At 41.9% G+C, this 21,777-nt stretch overlaps 1 protein-coding gene across 1 annotated transcript in view; it reads left to right on the top strand.

Moving 5' to 3' along the window:
* CPLX2 (complexin 2) overlaps nucleotides 1-21,777 on the top strand; it is a 181,413-nt gene that overhangs the window by 68,259 nt on the left and 91,377 nt on the right. The window contains exon 2 of the mRNA XM_089527553.1: nucleotides 11,324-11,392. The gene's annotated coding sequence lies outside the window, so the exon portion shown is untranslated. The remainder of the gene's footprint in view (nucleotides 1-11,323; nucleotides 11,393-21,777) is intronic.

The raw sequence follows: 21,777 nt of genomic DNA, 5'->3' as shown, positions 1-21,777 counted from the left end.
AACACTTTCTTTGCCTCAGTCTTCTCACAAAAGGCAAAGGGAACTCAACCTGACGATAATGGAGCAGAGGACAGAAAAGAGGAATTAGAGCACAGAATAAGTAAAGAGATAGTACAGGAATACCTGTTCAACCTAAACGAATATAAGTCTCCAGGACCAGATGAACTACATCCAAGGGTATTAAAAGAACTGGCAAATGTAATATCAGAGCCATTGGCAATAATCTTTGAGAAGTCCTGGAGAACAGGAGAAGTGCCAGCAGACTGGAGGAGGGCAAACGTTGTCCCCATCTTCAAAAAAGGGAAAAAAGAGGATCCCAACAATTATCGTCCAGTTAGTCTGACATCTATACCAGGAAAGATTCTAGAGCAGATAATTAAACAAAAAGTCTGTCAACATCTAGAAAGCAATACCATAATCACAAAAAGTCAACACGGGTTTCAGAGAAAGAAATCATGCCAGACAAACCTGATCTCTTTTTTTGATAAAATTACCAACTTGTTAGATGAAGGGAATGCTGTGGATGTAGTATATCTTGACTTCAGTAAGGCCTTTGACAAAGTTCCCCATGATATTCTTGCAAACAAACTTGTAAAATGTGGGCTAGACAAGGTAACTGTTACATGGATTTGTAATTGGTTGACTGGCCGAAGCCAAAGAGTGCTCAACAATGGCTCCTTTTCATCCTGGAAAGATGTGACCAGTGGGGTCCCACAGGGCTCTGTCCTGGGCCCAGTGCTATTCAACATCTTTATCAATGACTTGGAGGACAAAATTGGGGGCATACTTATCAAATTTGCAGATGACACCAAATTAGGGGGAATAGTTAATACCCCAGAGGACAGGATCAAGATTCAAAATGACCTGAATAGACTAGAAAACTGGGCCATAGCTAACAAAATGAAATTCAACACAGAGAAATGTAAGGTACTGCACTTAGGGCGGAAAAACGAAAAGCACAGATATAGGATGGAGGACACCTGGCTGAATGAAACTACGTGTGAAAGGGATCTAGGAGTCCAAGTAGACCACAAGTTGAACATGAGTCAACAGTGCAATGCAGCAGCTAACAAGGCCAATGTGATTTTAGGCTGCATCAATAGAAGTATAGTGTCTAGATCAAGGGAAGTCATAGTGCCACTATATTCTGCTCTGATCAGGCCCCACCTGGAATATTATGTCCAGTTCTGGGCGCCACAATTCAAAAAGGACATTGAGAAAGTGGAGCGTGTCCAAAGGAGGGCAACTAAAATGGTGAAAGGTCTGGAAACCATGCCCTACGAGGAACGACTTAGGGAGCTGGGGATGTTTAGCCTGGAGAAGAGAAGATTAAGAGGTGATATGATAGCCCTGTTCAAATATTTGAAGGGATGTCATATTGAGGAGGAAGCAAGCTTGTTTTCTGCTGCTCCAGAGACTAGGACCCGAAGCAATTGATGCAAACTGCAGGAAAAGAGATTCCACCTCAACATTAGGAGGAACTTCCTGACAGTAAGGGCTGTTCGACAGTGGAACAAACTCCCTCGGAGTGTAGTGGAGTCTCCTTCCTTGGAGGTCTTCAAGCAGAGGCTGGATGGCCATCTGTCGGGGATGCTTTGATTGTGATTTCCTGCATGGCAGGGGGTTGGACTGGATGGCCCCTGTGGTCTCTTCCAACTCTATGATTCTATGATTTGCAGCCTCCCTCCTACCAGCTTGAAGGGAACTGTTCATGACTTTGCACTTAATTTTGGAGGCATAGTGGAAGTCAGGAACAGGAACACAACCTTTGGAGATTATGGCAAGGGAGCAGGGTGTTTTGACTGGGTGGCCAAAATGGAATGGCTCCTGTTTATCCAGCTACCCCTCTGGATTTTGACCCTTCACCACCCACTTTCCAAACATTTTCAAGCATAAGAACTATAAACTTGCTATAAAAAGAAGAAGGTTTGGCATCCAATAGAATATTCTGTCTTCCTATACACACACTTGTCCCTGATTATGGTCACAGTAGAAGAGTTTATCTGTCTGCCCACTCCTAGTGCTAACAATGTAACACTATTGAAAAAGAGAATGTCAGGGCTTTCTATAAGGAGGAAAGTGGTAAGAAGGTGACAGGAACTTTTGTAGGGGGCATTCTTCGTGACAAAAAAAGAAAATGAAGGAGGAAGCGAGGTCAAAGGACTAACAGCACAGACCTTATGTTTGGGAAAAGCCAAGCAAGAGTGACTCACTGTAGTTGGTGAGAAAGCCTAAAGAGACAGATAAGGTGGCATAGTGGCTAATTAAACATGGAACATGACAGATACATGAACAAATAATGGCCTCAAGCAGAGCCTCAATGCCATGGATGCAGAAACCAAATAAATAATACACTCAAGTAGCATGCAAGTAAGATATTGATGTGAAATACAGCTATAAAGGCAGCTGAGCCAGAAATGTATAAGCTAGGGGTTACACTCTTGATAATATTTGTAATGGTCCTAGTCAGCTCTTGAAATGGCTGTCATCACAGTTGCAGCATTTTCTGTGAGGAACCATTTCATGCTTATTTTTATATGTAATACTTATCCTTCTTTGGCATACTTTACCCCATTTGAAGCAATGTCAGTGGTAGTCGGCATGGCATTGTGATTTGAGTGTGAGATGAGGACTTCAGGAGGCCAGGGTTTCATCTATCCTCTTCCATGGAAACCCACTAGATGACTTTAGGCAAATCACACACTCTCATAGAAGGGCAAAGGCAAACCCACACTAAACAAATGTCATAAATAGGGTTATCAGAAATTAGAGTCAGCTTTAAGGTACATAAGAAAAATAACTATGACAAACAAATCTTTCCTTTTGTCATAACTTGATTGTCTCCCATAGAAACACATGCACGCACACACACACACTAATGTGTGGCCTATTTATTGATAAATTCTAAACAGCCTTAACTCTCTTGAGCAATGGACCCAATAAATAGTGGGGACAGCCAATGTATACTAAATTGGATTTTAAATACAGGAGATTTTAATCCAAAATTAGGCTATCCATCTGGGCTGATGGAAGAGGACCTCCCTGCTTCTCCCACTCCACAACAACTCTCCCCAAAAAATGCTATGCAGAAGATCAGAGACCCCAGTGAATGGAGTTGTGGAAGAAGGGGGTACCTGGAAATGGGAGGGAAGGCATCTTTTGTGAGTAGAGCCTTTCCGCAAGCAGAAAGCAGATTTTGGATCAACCCAAAATATTTGTAAAGAAATACAGAATTTGTCTGATAGAAGAGCTGAGGGCCAGTCCTACCATTCAGTGGAGTGAGGTGGTCACCTTGGGCAGCAAATTCTGGGTTTCAGGAAAGGGCATTAAATGTTTAGTAATTTATTTTATTTTATTTTATTGGTAATCATTTTACATGGGCATTGACAGAGGAAGTGTGACCCTGTTGGTGCTCTTGAACCTCTCAGCAGCCTTCAATACCATCAACCATGATATCTTTCTGGAACACCTGAGGAAATTGGGAATGGGGGACACTGCGCTCCAGTGGCACTGTTCATATCTCTTGGGCAGATTCCAGATGGTGATGCTGAGAGACAGTTACTCCTCTGAAAAGGAGTTAAAATCTGATGTCCCTCAGGGTCCATTCTGTCTCCAATGCTATTTCACATTTACATGAAGCCACTGGGTGAGATCATCCGGAGATATGTGGGGAGGGGGATGTTATCAGTACGCTCATGACACTCAAATATGTTTCTCCATGTCTCTGACTGCTACAGTGATGTAAGAAAGGCATCTCTCCTCTGAATGAATGTCTTGGGTCGGAAATGGACTGGATGAAGTAAAACAAACTCAAACTGAATCCAGGAAAAACAGAGGTACTCACTATAGGAACCCCAAATTCAGGGATAGAAATTTGTCAACCAGTCCTGGACAAGGTCACACTTCCCCTAAAGGATCGTTTTCGCAGCTTAGGAATGATTCTGGACTTGTCTCTTCAGTTGCCATCTCAAACATAGGCAACGGCCAGGAGTACTTGCTACTAACTTAAGTTGATACGCAACCCTACCTGGATCAGGGGGACCTAGAAACAGTGACACATGCGTTGGTAACCTCTCGTTTTGATATATGCAATGTGCTCTACATGGGGTTACCCTTGTGCCAAGTTTGGAAGCTACAATTAGTCCAAAATATGGTATCCAGACTGGTCACTGGTAAATCTAGTTTTGACCATATTACACTAGTTTTGAAATCTCTTCACTGGCTGCAAATTAGCTTCCAGGCTCAGTACAAGTTGTTGGTTATTACCGTTAAAGCCCTATATGCAGGGGTCGGCAAACTACGGCCCGCGGGCCACATCCGGCCCACCAAGGCCTTGGGACCGGCCCCTGCCTGGTCCTGCCGCTGCCCCTGCCGCAGCTGGGTTGACCACGCTGCGCGGCCTGGGGCGGAGGGGGCGGAAAGGGAGGCCGCGTGCCGCCCTCCCCCGCCCTCTCAGAGCGGCCCCACACTGCCTCCTCCTCGCGGAGCAGGGCACTGGGGCCTGGGGTGGAGAGGGGAAAGGGCAGGCCGCGCGCGGCCTCCCCTTTCCCCTCCCCGCCCTCAGAACGCGGCCCTGCCTCCTCTGCCTCCTCCACCCCGCCCCCAGGGGGGAGGAGAAGAAGGAAGGGAGGGGGGAGGAGGAGCAGGAGGGAAAAGGAAGAAGAGGAGGGAACAGGAGGAGGAGGAGGAGGTGAGTGGCCAGAGAGGCCTCAAGGGTTTTTTTTTTGGGGGGGGGGTTAATGCTAAGAAGTCTCCCTTGTTTTGACGACGACGACGACGACGATGATAATGATGATGATATGAGTCAGCTTCAGAGGCATGCAGGCACTGTTTCTGAAACTGAGAGAGTGTCACCTTCCAAAGTGTGTTTTGGGTGCTTTCAATGCTAACAAGTCTCCCTTGTTTTGACAATGATAGTGTGACGATGATGATGATGATGATGATGATGATGATGAGAGTCAGCTTCAGAGGCATGCACGCACTGTTTCAGAAGCCGAGAGAATGTAACTTTCCAAAGTGACTTTTCTGTGTGTTTTTGGTTCTTTAATGGTGATATTGATATCAACAAGCCTGAGGCATGGCCAATAAAAGTTGCTGTGATTTTTACAAACTCATGCGCAGTGAAGAAAAACCAAAGTCCCTTGACCAAGTGCACACTTCTGAGAAGTATAGTTGGTGCAAGAAACCTGAAACAGCAAATCCACTTCTTGTGAAACCACCTGGACATGTTCAATATATGCATAGCCATGTTAAACCATGTTCAGTGTGAAACCCAAAGAGTTTGGTTCTGCAGTAAGCCTCTGATTAAATATGCAAGAGATTGCCATGTTAAGTAAAGCCATGTGAAATGCCCAAATGTGCTTAGTGTGTTTTGGAATTGTGTGTGTGTGTATGGGGGGGCGTGTGTTTGGCCAGAAAGGGAAGTCCATTTCTGCCATCTGTGCCCTCATGCCTTCAAGATACAAGGGCTGGGAGATGTGGTTGTTGTTGTGTGCCTTCAAGTCGTTTTCCTGACTTATTATGAAACGATCCTTTACAAAGTTTTTTCAGAGGTGGTAGTGGTTTTCCATTGCCTTCCCCTGAGGCTGAGAGAGTGTGACTTGCCCCCCCCCCCCGGGCAAAGTTTGGGTGTGTAGCTGTGTATGCCTTCCAAGTTGTTTTGGCTTCTGTGGGGTTTTTCTGGGTAGTTTTCTTCAGAGGGGGTGGGGATGCCATTGCCATCCTCTGAGGCTGAGAGAGTGTGACATGCCCAAGGCAAAAAAGAAGGAAAGAAGGAAAGAAGTAGTAGTTAATTTTTCAAACCCTTTCCTTCCTAATAAAGTCTTGTGTGCAGAAGAGGCGGGAAGGGGTTTGCTTTTGCAGAACTGCAAGGCTGCAGAAAAGAGAAAAGAAAAAAAGAGAGAGGTTGCATAATGACTGGTTTGGTTTTTACTCCAAAATATGATGTGTGCAGTGTATGTAGGAATTATTTTTTATATTTTATTTATTTATTTATTTAAAATTATTTAATTATTTATTTTTTGGCTTTGGCCCCCTGTTGTCTGAGGAACAGCAACCCGGCCCCCGGCTCAAAAAGGTTGCCTACCCCTGCCTATATGGCTTGGGTCCAGATTACTTGTGGGAATGCCTCTCCCTATATAATCCACCCCGCACTCTCAGATCCTCTGGGAAGGATTTATTACAGTCACAGAAAACTACATTAGTGACAACTTCCCAGAGGACTTTTTCTTGAGTTGCTCCAAAATTATGTGGAATGACCTGCCAGAGGACATCCTTCTTATTACCACCTTCAAAAAGACTGTCAAGAGGGATCTCTTCCAGTGAGCTTTCCCTACCTTATCTCACAAAGGAGACCCACATCCGCTATAATGTTCCTCTCCATTTTGATTATTTTACATTGTGTTCCTTTTGGAATTTAAATGTGAATTTTATTGTCTTAAAGGTGGGAAAGGTTGGGGGTTGATATAAATTTTATTGTTTACTGTCATTTTACCTCTGCTGTAACCCCACCTCGATCCATAGAGAGAGGCAGGAAATATAAATAAACCATTATTATTATTATTATTATTATTATTATTATTATGCTATTGTTGTTAGCACCACCACAGGGGAGAGGTGCTTGTGAGCCTTTCTGCTGCTCATGCCAAAAACCCAGCTTTGGTTTGAAAGAAAAGGATAGAGGGGCACCATATGCTACTCCAGAGCATGTAGCCAAATGTTTTGGGCCAGTCTTGAGAAAGCTTTCCTATTCCTTTACCACCCACAATTGAAAAGAACTGTTCCATTAACTTAAAAGACAGAAATGTAGGTGATGAACTTTTGTCTGCCACACAGCAGCCTCTCCAGTTCTTTCCTGGAACAAAGCTAGAAGGCCAAAAGAGCCAAGTTCAGTAAATGGGCTAAGGAGGAGGAGGAGGAACTTGGCACCACAAGGATTGTTCTCCCATCGCAGGCAAGGGCCCTGGCTTTCCCTGAGCCCTGCCCCTGGCACTAAATAAGAAGTTCTTTTATCATTTCATCAATGGTCGACTTGTTCCAAGAACATGCAGGGTTGTGCTCTAGTACTTCAGCACAGAGAGAGAGAGGTGTAATTATCTGTCCAGGAAAACATCAATGTGTTCCCCTCAGATTAGGAGAAAGATGATCTATTGCACTTGGCTCCCCACACTGGCACAGGGCCTGGAGTAATGCAGGTCTTGCCATTAGTATAATTTGAATGCTGTTAGGAAGGCAGAATCAAGTCCTTAAGTTCCTGATTTATAGCCAGAGCTTGGAAGAGTTACATTTTGGGACTACAGCTTCTGGAATACAGCAGCCACTATGCTCTTGCTGGCTAAGAGATTCTGGGAATAGCCCCAATCCCAAAATAACATTCATTTGTTCAATTACTGCCACACCTTTTTCCCAATATAGAAATCATGTCAACTCACAATTGAGATTTTAATACAGACGCACACACTGATGCACATGGGCAAGGTGTGTGTGTATAACTTGTTACCCAAAGATTAGGTGGGGGGAATGGAAGTCCCCAATAACTATCAGCAGTACTTCAAATGTTGGGGGAAATTAGCTTTGTGAGTATTTTGTCTTTCAAATAGCATAAAAATTCTGCTAATGAATGTTCAAATCTGCAACTAGAATGTTTTATGCAAGTCTAGCACATGCATTTGACTTCATTTATTCAACTCTGAATTAGTCAAATTTGTCATAGAATGTATTGAGTATGCTGTGTGCCCTCAAGTCATTTCCAATTTATGGCGACCCTAAGGCAAACCTTTAATGAGGTTTTCTTGGCAAGACTGGGTTCAGAAGAGGTTTGCCATAGCCTCCCCCGATGCATGTGACTTGCCCAAGGTCACCCAATGGATTTTATGGCTGATTGGTTGGTTATCTGCCCTTCAGTTGACCTCAGCTCATGGCGACCATATGGATGAGACATCTCCAAGATTCCCCTGTCCCCAACAGTTCTGCTCGGATCCTGCAGGCTCATGCCTGTGGCCTCTCTGATTAAATCAAACCATCTGGCATGTGGTCTTCCTCTCTTTCTACTGCCCTCTACCTTTCCTAGCATCGACAGGGGAAGCGTGTCCCTGTTGGTGCTTTTGGACATCTCAGCGGCTTTCGATACCATAGACCATGGTATCCTTCTGGGACGCCTGGCAGAGGTGGGGATCGGGGGCACTGCGCTCCAGTGGTTCCGCTCCTACCTCTCCGGGAGGTCCCAGATGGTGCAGCTGGGAGACGTGTGCTCCGACGAGAGGCCCCTTAAAACCGGGGTCCCTCAAGGGGCCATTCTGTCTCCCATGCTATTTAACATTTACATGAAACCGCTGGGACAGATCATCCGGAGACATGGGGCGCGGGGTTATCAGTACGCTGATGATACCCAAATCATTTTCTCTATGTCTCCGACTGATGCAGTGACTGGGGATGGCGTCTCTCCTCTCGTGGCCTGTCTAGAGTCAGTAATGGGCTGGATGAGGGAAAACCGACTCAAGCTGAATCCAGAGAAAACGGAGGTACTAGTGATAGGTTCTCCTGGTCCAGGAATGGAGGTGGTTCCACCTGTCCTGAACGGGGTCACGCTCCCTGTGAAGGACTCCGTGCGCAGTCTGGGGGTGCTTCTTGACTCGTCGCTTCACCTGACTGCTCAGGTGAATGCGACGGTCAAGAGCACCTGTTATCAGCTTCGGCTGATTCGCCAGCTGCGCCCATACCTGGCCCAGAGGGACCTAGAAACTGTTGTACATGCTCTGGTAACTTCAAGATTGGATTTCTGCAATGTACTCTACATGGGGCAACCCTTATACCAAACTCGGAAGCTGCAAATGGTGCAGAACATGGCAGCCCGGCTGGTCACTGGTGCCCCCAGGACCAGCCATATAACACCGGTTTTAAAAGCTCTCCATTGGCTGCCCATCCGCTTCCGAGCTCAATATAAGGTGTTGGTAATTACCTATAAAGCCCTAAATGGCCTGGGCCCAGGATACCTAAAGGACCGCCTCTCCCCGTACATTCCGCCTCGCAACCTCAGAACGACTGGGCAGCAGCTACTGAAGGTGCCTGGGGCTAGGTTAACCTCCACTTCTCGGAGGACGTTTTCCATAGCTGCCCCAGCCCTTTGGAATGCGCTGCCCACAGAGCTCCGCTCGTCTACTACCCTGGCCCAATTTAGGAAGGACCTTAAAACCTTCCTATTCCAACAGGCATTCCCCGAATAAATATCCTGTGGGCCTCCCTCCTCTTTCGTGGCCAAGAGGTTGGGCTATGGGGCTTTTATTGTTGGTTTATGTGTATTTTAATCTGTTGTTTTAACATGTTGTAAGCCGCCCTGATCGAAGGAAGGGCGGCATATAAATAAAAAGTTTATTATTATTATTATTATCATTGTCTTTTTAATGATACATTTCTATTCATGATGTGGCCCAAATATAATAGTCTCAGTTTCATCATCTTTGCTTCCAGGGAGAGCTTGGGCTAAATCTCTTCTAGAATCCATTTGTTTGTCTTCCTTGCTACACACAGTAGTCACATGACTCCTCTCTAGCACCACGTCTCAAATGAGTTGATTTTCTTTTTATCAGCTTTCTTCACTATCCAGCTGTTATATCCATACATGGTGATTCAAAATATAGAGACCTAGGTGATCCTCACTTTGGTTTTCAAAGTTATATCATTACATAGTTTTTTGTGGATTTTTCAGGCTATATGGCCATGTTGTAGAAGAGTTTATTCCTGATGTTTCACCAGCATCTGTGGCTGGCATCTTCAGAAAATGCTGGCATAGAAGAGAGCTTGATATATACAGTGGTCCCTTCTTTTACACAGGGTATCTGTTCTGGACCACCACCAACACCACCACCATCCCACACACATTATTATTATTATTATTATTATTATTATTATTATTATTGTTGTTGTTATTATTATTATTATTATTATTAACCTTTATTTATAAAGCGCTGTAAATTTACACAGCGCTGTACATACAATCTTTTTAATTGGACGGTTCCCTGCCCTCAGGCTTACAATCTAACAAGACACGACACAAAAGGAGAAGGGAGTGGTGGTGGGGAAGGGACCTCTCTAGTAGCATAATACATATAAAGTACATGGCAATACAGGAAATGATTCAATAAAACAGGCAACAAAAGAACATCAAATAGCAAGTGACAGTTATGCAATGCCTGGGAACGCTTCCCTGAACAGGATGGTCTTCAACTCCATTTTGAAATTCTTTTGAAACATAAAAGAAATTCCACGTATGCTTGAGCCCCATTAGAAGTAATGAGGCTCATGGTCGCAGCATTGCGTCATTACTCCTTCTGGTATGAGGTGCTGTATGGCGCATATGACGCGGGCGCACTGTATATACTGTGTGACACTGGGTAGGGAGGAGTGATGTCCATGTTAATCTGTGTATTGTTCTGTTGTTGATGGCAGGGCCTCAAGGTGGGAAGATATGCAAGGAGGATTAGTGTCTGCTAATTGGTGATCAAACTTTAAGGGTTTCTTCTTTCTGGTTGAAATTTCCAGATGTTTATGGATTTGAAACATCTTTTTAAATTATTTTTTAATTTTATTTGTCAACTCTCCCAAAGGTATCTGCCAACAGATAATAGATATATTATTATTATTATTATTATTATTATTATTATTATTATTATTATTAGAAATTACATTACATTGAGTTAATAATTTACAGGGCTTTTTCACCCGAACTGTGGAACTCAGCCCAAGGAAAATCAGGCTGACTCTATTCTAGCTGACCTTTCATTGGGCAGCTATTACAGTCCGCCCTCTCTATATGTGAGGGATCTGTTCTGGACTCCCCACATATGGGGAAAAGAGTGTATGCTCAAGCCCCATAGGAAATAATTAGGCATGTGCACGCGGCGGCACACAGGGCAAACCGCATGGGTACATGCCTCATTATTTCTAATGGGGATTGCCTTCCGCGTAAGCTCTAAGCCGCGGAAGGCAAGCCCACCTGTGAGGAGGGCTTACTGTACTGTATTATTTTGCATGACTCTCAGTCCTTCAAACCCAGGATGTTGCTTTGGCTGTTTTAACTATTTTTAAGAAATTGTTTTCGGCTGTGACTGTTTTAACTGTTTAAATTTAATGTTTTAAAAAATGTTTTGTCTGTTGTACATCTCCTTGAAGGCATAGTTAGGCTGAGGGATGATGCTAAAACTAACTGCCTAACTGGCTTACTAATAACTAATAACAAATGCTGTCTATTATTGTGATATTATTGTGATAAGGGCCTTGCAAAAACCACAATAGTTAAATCTTCTGTTTTGTTTTTTACTCTTTTCAGTTGTCCCACCTCATTCCCAATCTTTACTGCCAACCTTCTGGTATCAGGATCAGGGTGGAGGAGATCAAGGTAAGATCTGGACCTTCTGTATCTTCCTATGTGCTTTTTCTGATTTAGAGCAGATCTACTAGGTGATCTGGGTTCTGTTGTGGATTAAAGAAAGTTGAGACTTGTGCTTGGTTTGATCACAGTATCCAGTCATTAGAAGGCACCATAGAAGTGCAACAAATAAAGTATTCTGTTCAGAGATCCAATTTCCAGAAGAAAATGTTGCAGAGGTGTGGAAATTACCAGCATGTGGTTACTCATAGCTGATCTTCTGTGTTAAGACCTTGTCTGACTATGGTTTTGTCATGTAATATTACAGGTTACTCATGTATGAGGGAAAGATCTTGATATCTTTTTCTCCCATTTAATGCAAAGGTAGCAAGACTTCAGGCTTCTCTGCTTTTTACCCCAAGCTTGGTGCCAAAGACACAGCAGTAAAAAAGAGGGTGCCTCTGAGCAGACTTTTAAGCCTCCGAATACGTTTGTTAAGGACCAGAACTGAAATGAACTCACAGTCCTTTCCTAGAGAGCTCTGCTCCTGATTCACCTTCCTCCCTTGATCATCCCAATTTTAGTTTGGGAAAATCATTTTGTTGCTGATGGTGCTAAACAGTTATAAAGAAGCCCTTAGAGATATATGACAAATCACACAGCAATCATCTCAGTATAACTTCTGCTTGTCCCTGAGCCAGTTCATCTGTGGTAAGAAAAGGGATTTTCCACAGCGGTAGATTGAAAAGGGTTAGCAAGTGTTCATGTTATCACTCCACACCCCACTCTGAGACCACTTGTCAAAGTCTACATATATTTTTCTTTTAAAATAATCATAATATTGAACTGTTTTAGAAGGTGGGTGCTTTCTGCCATGTGATACCCCATGAGGGTACTCAAAACAGTCTATTAAAATTTGTTGGCAGTTGGAAAAATAATAGCATTGCCCTTTACACATCCCTCAACAATGCCCATCATTTTGAAAGTCTCCTTTTAAACTGAGTTTTAGATCATTAACTCCCACTTCCAGCACTGGGAGACATAACGACACAGCCTGATTAGGAGTGGGTGGGTTTCTAGGACTGAGAGAGTGTGACCTGCCCAAGATCATTCACTGGCTTTCCATAGGCAACTGGGGATTTGAACCCTGGTTTCCCCAAGTCCCAGTCCAACACTCAAAACCATTATGCCACCCTGGCTTTCTGCTAAGAAAATAACAGGTTTATTGGAATCATCTGGATTTCCAACAAATAATCAGGCCTCTGCATAGCAGACTTCTGCTAGAAATTCCTCAATGGCAGGGTTACTTCTGTACTTTGGTGACTTTTTGGACTACAACTTCCAGAACCCTCCAACCAGCCACATTCAAAAAAGTAGCTTTTCCAAGCTTCACACAGGGGGAGTGAAAGCCAGAGTTGTTTTTGCTTAGGAAACACACTAGTCTGCAAAAGAAATAGCGTCCCACACTATGACATACTGTAGACCCTAATTAGAAAACTTGGATGAAGAAATTATTCCATACCAGAGGGTTCTTTGCATGCACCATCTGCCATTTGGTGTGCCCCTGGGAAAGGAGGGAGGAGACTGTGTTTTCAGCAAACTACTGAAGCTCAGAAAAGACTAGCTGGTGAATACTAGGGCAGAAGCAAGTGGCAAAGCAGATGGGATACTTGCATAAGTGGAAGCGATATAGGCCAAAAAGAATGTTAGGATAAGAGATGTGTTGGTGGCCATTTCATATGTGCTACGGGTAAAGATGATCCAGTCTCACTGGCTCTACTCAGCAAAGCTGGGGAAGTCCCACTGATGTTCATGGGAGACAGTCACTCATATGCATAACTTTCCTTGAAACTGCCAGAATATAAAAGTGCTGAATTTAAGCTGGAACATTTCCAGTGTTTGATATCCAGTCACTCTCTGATATTTCTATAAGACCTGAAGCTAGGCATCATAATGTTCCCATGTGATGACCCATTTTAAAGAAATATTACTTTTCAATTATCTTAAACTATATCAGGGATACAGGAACAAAAAAAAATCTGTCTACCTGCCTGTCTGTCCGCCTGTCTGTCCGCCTGCCTGCCTGCCTCTTAATACCATGGATTAGAAAACATCGAGAGAGAGAGAGAGAGAGAGATGTTGATGTTTTCTTCACAAATATAGAATCATCCATGGCAGTAAGAGTGTGATGCTCTGTTGGTCCCCTTTTTAGACATATTTTTATTTTTTTAATTAAATAAATTTTATTGAGAAAAAAGTAATAACATACAATCATCAAAGACATATAAAACAAGGATTAAAAAAACAGAAAACTTACATATATACAAACAATCTTTCAAAAATATCAAAAGACATCACCTTAATACCATATTTCACCACCTTTAAATACAATTGTACCTTCCCTTTTTTTCCCTAATTTTCCCTTTCTTTCTCTGTTCTTCATTCTTCCTTCTTCCTTCCTTCCATCATCTCTCCTTCTCCTTTTCCCCCTTTCCTTTCCCCTTTTCCTTCTGCTTCCTATCAATTTTCTTATGATTCTTCCTCTAAACCTTTTTCTTCAACTCCTTCTTTTAGACATTATTAAAACCACTGCTTCAGCATAGCTACAATGAGATATCCATTAAATGGAGGAATTCTGTATGGTGTATATAATAGGGGATTGGCATGAAATTAATTTGGTATACATTTTAATATTAACCAACCTAATTTGTACTTCACAAATTAATATGCAATTATCTTTTCACTTCTATGAGTCTTGTGATGAAATTCTTTACCCAAGAATATCCACACAATACATATATTCAGAAAAATGAAATTAAAAATGTGTACATTGAGAAAAATAGAATAGAAAAAGGTATATGGGGGGAAACGATGCTTGCAGAATGCATACAAAAATGTCCATGAGTTTTTTTGTGTGTGAAAGGAAGCACAAAAGTGAACAGAGATTATTATGCAAACTTTAAAAACTTGTTATTGGGCACTGTCAAGACAGCTTCTGCTTATGATACCCTCCAAAAGACTCTATTATGAGAGATCTCCAGGACATCCTATTACTAACAGCCCTGCTCAGGTCTTGCAAACTCAGGGGCATGACTTTCCTGATTGAGTCCATTCATCTGTAATGCATTTGGTCTTTTTTCCCTGCTGTTTTCGGCTTCACTGAGCATTGTTGTCTTTTCCAGTATGTCATGAGGTCTCATGATCTGTCCAAAGTATGGTCACTTGCTTAATTTCTCACTTAAATCAAATTCTGCAACAATGTTTTTATTATGATTATGATTATTAATATGTACTGGTTTTGTACATGATCAATTTCCTCCTGGATGACAGTAGAGAATCTTTCTATTTCCTCCTCTTCTGCCTCTGTAGTTGCAGCATAGACTTGGTATATAATTATAGTGACAGGTTTTCCCTGAGGTTTTACTGATATTATTCTGTCACACTTTGCATTATATCCCCTGGCTCCTATTGCTACTTCTTACTTCACTATTAATGCCACCCTGTTTCTTCTTTGGTTTCATTTCCAGAAATAAAAACCTGTTGAAATTGTCCCATTCCTGTCCACTTTAGCTCAGACAAAATATTGCTATGTTTATGTGTCCTATTCTTGTTTCATAATATCTGACTTCCCAGATTCATATTTGTTATGTTCCTCATTTCTATTATTGTGCAGTTTTGGACTTTACTTTCATATCTGAGCATATCAGCAGCTGAACATCCTTTTGACTTGCATCATTAGACCCAGTACTATTCATATTTGACCTTTACTCTTTCCCAATAGCTGGGGTCCCATCTTCCACTACTGTTTCTTGCTTCATTTTGGATTGTCTCACCCTAGGTTTTGAGGTAAAGGACATCCAGAAGGTGCCTGGATGTTTATTGGTGCCTCCTTCTACATAACACTAATAAGCATTAGCCAAAGTGCCTCTGCTGTTGTCTTTATGAGATCCTCTGGCAGTTTCACCCCCACTACTGCTGCTGTCCAGTAGTTTCCTTTTTGGTGCTTCTCTGCTGTTTTCCTCATTGGAACTATCTGTTCTGTGCTGTTGCAACCTTTATTCCTCAAAGAGAATGAATGCATGTTTCCCTGGTGTCTCCACTTTGACATTCTGTCTTAGGTGACCCTACAAAGAGTCTAGAGTCTTAATAAACTCTAGTTTCCTGACAGTCTCCCTCTCTAAGATAATCCACCCTCCTTGCCATGTTAAAGTAAGCATAGGACAGAGTAAATTAAAAATGTGCTATATACTTTGAAAGACACACACATTTGCTAACTGATGTGGAAGCAAAATGGAATAAACATGTACTTAAATAAATGTTCCTGAAAGAGGTAGATTGTCCAATCCTAGCAGGTTGTTCTTCAGACTGCCTTGCATCCTCCTCTTCCACCCCACACTTCCATAACTATGTGGCCCACCTGCTTTCATGACCCAGAATATTACAGGTGTGTGAAAGGCTAGGCGATGGATACTCCTAGCAAAGTGATGACCTGGCTCTTCTGGTAGTGCTGCAATAGTGGGACCATCATTTGACAGACACAGGATGACAAATCACCTAATGAGCTGAGCCACTGCTGACAATGAAAGACTGAAGAAACCAGCCTGGGAACAAAAGAAGCACATGTCAAGTGATGATCGATGGGCTCTTTAATTCCACCCGGCTGTCATGCTTATCTGTAATGAATTTCTCTTTGGCTGTATTATTTTTAATACAATAGGCAGCAAAATCGTCCCCTCCCTCCTCAAGGGTGCTGAGGAAGTTGGGGCTTAAAATGGATACTGTCTTCAGCTGGAGAGAAGAGCAGCCCACCATCCATGTTCTGCAATAGCTCAAGAGGATTGTGAAACCATGGGACTGCCTTACTCCTTACCACATTTGAGTGGCAAAAAATATGTTTCTGCACTGTTCAAAAATTAGTCATTTGGGCTTTTCTCTGATGCTTTTGGGTACCAGCTGAGAATATTAAAATGATGAGTTTCAAAGAATGGAAGAAGACCTGATCTGTGGTTGGCAAAACATCTCTGTTAGATCACAGGGGCACCTGCCATCATCTTCAGCAGAGGTGCCTAAGAGGTTATGACCATATCTGCAAAACACAGCTGTAATACTTGACTGTCACTTTAGCTCTCATGGCTCCCTCCTGCAGAATCCTGAGACTTGTCAGTACTTTGTGATTTACTTTGAATTTTCTGCTGGAAAGAAGTATTGCCATGCTTTGAACAACTATACAGCACTAGAAGTCTGCAACAGAGAATTCTAATTACTTCATCAAACTACAAATCCCACAATTCTATAGCCTAGAGTCATGACAATTAAAGTGCTATCAAACTGTTCTAACTGTATTCTGTGGTTCCACATTAAACAAGTATCAGCTGTGGAATTATTCATTCACTTTTCACACTACCAAAGAGTCTCTGAAGACTGCCAAAATACTGTCCTTGAGTCCCCTCAAATACAACTGTCAGGAATTCAGTCACAGAAGATAAGGAATCAGAGCAGGACAGTACATCTTGCACACAGGTGAGGGGCCAGACCCTGCAGAGATGTGCACAAGAAACTCAGTTTTTATGCATTTTAAATTAGCACTTTAAAATAAAGCTATTTTCTAGTTCTCATAATTATAAAGTTCTTCAATCTTTTATTGACTTCTACTGCAGTCAGTGCTAAGGAGAAATAAAATGCTTGGTAAAAAAAGATCTGGAGAACAGAAAGAATTATGGGGGCTGAATATATATAGCCTGTTTTAATATGCGTACTTGAACGCAAGCACAAAATTTTGAATTATGTTACTGAGCAGCCTTTTTAAATTTTACCAGCATGATGGCACATCTGTTGCTCAAATGTTATGTTTGCTAAGCAGTCAGAAACTCACCTGAGGATTTTGCTGTTAACATTCCCTGCATACTCCACACTATTTGGGGGTACAAATATTTTGTTATAATAGCAGTTACATAGAAGCCAACAGCATGATCCCGTAAAGGTCATGATGACCTTTAAGTGAACCTCTCATGAGTGGTCACACAAGACCTGAGGGCATGTGGAAAGGACCCATGTAACTTAATGGGTATAAATATTGCTTCTTCCCAACCCCTTGACATGTGCATTTCCTCTCGAAGGTCAAAGACAAAACAGGTCTGTCAGCCCAAAGCAATAAGCCAATCTCCCTGCTAGCCTCCATAGTATTTTCCAAAACCTCATCCTATCCCAAACTCCTTGGGTCCTGATTTTATCATTGCTCAATTAAATCAATGTCATCACCATAAACCAAAACCAATTTTTGTAATTCTGAAATTAAAGCCATAACCAGCTAGGAATCCTATTGTTTCTGGGATTCCTGGACAATCCACACAAATTGCCTCAAGACACAGTTTGCCCCATAAATATGCCCACTTGGGCATTCCCACTTGGGAATTCAGTTGGGATCAGACAGAAACTCTCAGCTTCAAGCTTGATCCCTCAGTACTGCTGTCTGTGCTACACAGGGGCAAACTGAATCCCATTCAACTCTCAGTTTTCCCCCAGATTGGAGCCTGGATTCTGAAACTGGTGCATATTGCCCATTGCAAATCCTTTAATTCACTGTCCACTACCACTTTTTATATCTTAGTTCTTGTTTGTGTGCATGAAAGAGTGCTTGGTATGTGTATTGTTTCCCCTTTTTAAAAATAAACTAAACTAATTTGGAACCTGCCTCTAGAGTTCTTGGGTTCAGAACTGATACACATAGGCTAAAAATACCAACTGGCCCTCTCACTGCTCCCTATTGAGTTAAATTAATTTTCTCATTGGATACAATTTGTGGGTGCCTGCCTGGGACTCCAGGTTTTGGGGTAACACTGGGCCCGACACAAACACAAGAGTCTAGATCAGTGGCCTGAAAACTTTGAAGGGCTGCTGCCCCCTTTTTTCTTGGACAACAGCCCCAGTGCCCCCCAACATCTATTTCATAATTATAGATGGGAGCCCTGGTGGCGCAGTGGTTAAACGCCTGTACTGCAGCCATTCACTCAAAACCACAAGGTTGCGAGTTCAAGACCAGCAAAAGGGCCCAAGCTCGACTCAGGCTTGCATCCTTCCGAGGTCGCTAAAATGAGTACCCAGACTGATGGGGGCAAAATTAGCTTACTTGCTAATTAGCTTAGTTGCTGTTCACTGCTATGATCTTTGGAATAGCGGTATATAAATAAAACAAATTAATTAATTATTATTATAATTATCACTTGAGGACATTGTGCAGCTTCTATCCTGCATTTTCCTTCTTGGCTGTCTTTGGTACTAAGTGATGCCTTGGGCTGGTTAGATTGAGACTCTTTCCCTCGGCACACGTCCAGTGTGCAACCCAGTCTCACTCTGTGTTCTCTGAAACCATTGAGAACTTATAAATCCATGTAATACATTTATAACAAGTAATCCATAAATAATGATCATGGGGGTGGGAATTGGGGAAAGGTAGGGGAGGCAGCAAAATTATGTTTCTTAATCATAGGATTAAAGCTGAGCAACTGTTTCTGGGGAGGGGGTGGATTGTGCACAGAATAAGCTCTGCTCAGTTCCCATTCAGAAGAAATGCAGCTCCCTTGTTCTTTCTGAGAATGGATACCCTGCTTGTAAGGCTGTATTGCTTGGCAAAAGGAGCCACAAGGAATATTATAACTCATTAGAAAGGATCATCTGTGATGTTGCAAGGACATAGGCAGGGTGGGAGTGGTAACCAAATTAATATCCGTTGTTTCAACGTAGCTTCTGTTTTTGATCTTGGAATGAGAAACAAAGCCAAGAGGTGTATTGAGTTCAGAACCTGCTATCAAAGTGAGACTTAATGCTCAGCTAGTAACTAATGTCTGAAGGCTTAGATTTCCAGCTGTGCCATTACATCATTCATTCACTGTCATTGATGGGGAGTGGACAACCTTACATTTTCAAAGGGCCAGTGGTTGATCTTTTTGGATGCCAGTAAGCAATATAATTTACAAGACAGATGATGACCTTCTTGACCATGGGGTTTCAAAGATCCTGTTATTATTATCTTCAGTCAGCTTTCAGAGGTAAAAGACAAAAGGCTACATTAAAACTCCAGAAGATGTTGTATGGAACTGAGGGTAATTTTACATCCTGGAGAGATGCTTTATCGGGTTTTCTCTTATGTAAACGTGCCTGAAACTGAGCTGTGCTTCGCAGGCCTACTGGGGAAATGACTAGATGGGTAAGAATTACATCAGCTCCTGCTAACTTCGTTTTGCCCCAGTCACATGTGCTTGGTCCTGCTCATTGATGGAATGCTACCCCAGAAAAACCACTGGGCCCAAAAAATAATATAAAAATTACCCTCTTGATCTACATGAAGTGCCTCCCATGTAAGAATTACATAGCATACCAATCTCCTTTCAGTAGCAGTGGAGGAATGCCATTTTGCTCTTACTTGTAATCAACTCTGCTCATGAAGAGCGTGTGTGTGCATGTAAGGTACAGAGCAAAATGTTTTCTTTCAGCAAAGAAAAAAGAGTGAGTGTTTAGCAGGATGGCTGGAAAAATAATTAAGTAGAAGCACTCGTCTCAGCAGTAGGGGTGGTCACTAGAATTAAAGGAGAAATTTAATGTACAGTCTTTTGTTTGCCAAAGAGCAGCCTTCTCCCATCTGAAAACAGCAAGCAATGTGGGAGGGGTGTTTGTACATATAACTCAAAATAATTACTGTTAAAAAAACTTCCTGTTTTATATGGTAACTACGGCACGTGTTTGCTATGCTCAAAGATGGAAAAATGAAGAATGCCCAACAGTAGAAGATTGGATGTTTAAGTTATATGAGGCAATTGCAATGGATAAGTTAACTATGGCTCTAAGAAATGAACAAAAAAACCAACTAAACGAGGAATGGATCGAGGTTATAAAATTTTTGGAACAAAAATGGGGTCAATCTGCAACTGTCTCATTAATTTGAATTTAAAATTACGAAAGAATATAGAATTTACAGAATGAAGTGTATATACACCTAGGATATTTATATACAATAAGGAATGTAGGATCCACTACTAGATAGGCAAAGATCAGAAAGTCATAACATACAATAATGGATCAAGATTGGTATAGGAAGTCACTGTATGAAGTTATAAGAAGCTACTAGTGAAATGAAAAGAAAGATAGAACTGACTATGAAGAGTTTAAAGGATAGGATAATAAGATCATAGAGTAGATTTGAGATGGGTAAGGTAAGTGAAAGAAGGTAAGAGTAGGTAGGAGAAGAGGAGATAGAGGGGAAGAGTTAAAGGAAGGAGGGTTGTAGAAGAAGAGTGAAAAGGGAAGGTAAAGATAGGGTGCTTTGAAGGTAAAGAGAGAGATAAAGAATGAATAAGGATAGTTATCATTATAGTATATGTATTATGATCCATAAACTCTTGCTAGGAGAATAATAAGACTAGAGCTTAATGTATAGTCATGACAAACTTATGGTTTTTTTGTTTGTTGGTGTTCTTTTTGTTTTGTTTTGTTTTTTCTTGTTTTTTTTTCTAGTTATGTATGTTTGTCTGTATGTACTGTTACTGTATTATGCTTTATTGTTTTGTAATATATTATGTATATTATGTATTTTAACAATAAAATTTAAAAAATTTAAAAAAAACCTTCCTTTTTGTTTTTCTTGAATATTACTAAAACGTGACTTTGTTATACATCAAAGTTCTGATAAACAGAAGCAAAAAAAATGAAATACAGATAATGCCTCCCTCCATTTCCCTCATCTTTTCCTTTTCAGTAAGTAAAAATGAAAAATTTTTGTAGTGGGAAGGGAATGGACAAGTATTTCTATTCTGAATGATCCAGATCAAATATTCACTCCCCCATATGAAGACAGCAACCTTCCAAACTGAAAATGCACATTTATTTTTCCTCTTCCAGTTCTTAGTTATAAGTAACACTGGAAGACAAAGTGATTTGGGCTGGAGAGGAGTGAAGACAAACTGAATGTATCAGGGAAAGAATGAAAATGACAAGAATTGACTAGTGAGGGTGGAAGGCATTCAGAGTTTGATATTGGGATCACTCGAAGGATATTTGCTGCTCTGTTTGAAAACCTTTGGCCTCCAGTCAGTTGGTAAGAGGATAAGCCTGTTGGTGTGTAAACTGAAATGATGGTTCATAGCACCAGAGCCCATACTGAAAAGGAGTGAGGGGCATGGGAGTTCTCAGCAGCCAGTTCAAGCATGGTCAGGTTAATACATAAGCTCTCTGAAAACATTATGTGCAACTCTACTGGAACCCAGTGGCAACACTAAGGGGGTGGGGGTGCAGAACACACAGGGTGTCACCCCAGAGCGGGGTATCACCCCAGAGTAGGATGCTACACAGAAGACACTACACCCAGAAGGGCTGGCATAGCTACTGAGCAAGTGAGAAAGGGGGCTTCCCACTCACCCAGTAGC

This window comes from Sceloporus occidentalis, unplaced genomic scaffold (assembly GCF_023333645.1).
Source record: "Sceloporus occidentalis isolate IW3139 unplaced genomic scaffold, rSceOcc1.0.p SCAF_1, whole genome shotgun sequence".
In the NCBI taxonomy this organism is placed as follows: Eukaryota; Metazoa; Chordata; class Lepidosauria; order Squamata; family Phrynosomatidae; genus Sceloporus; species Sceloporus occidentalis.
This window is presented reverse-complemented; position numbering and strand designations above follow the sequence as displayed.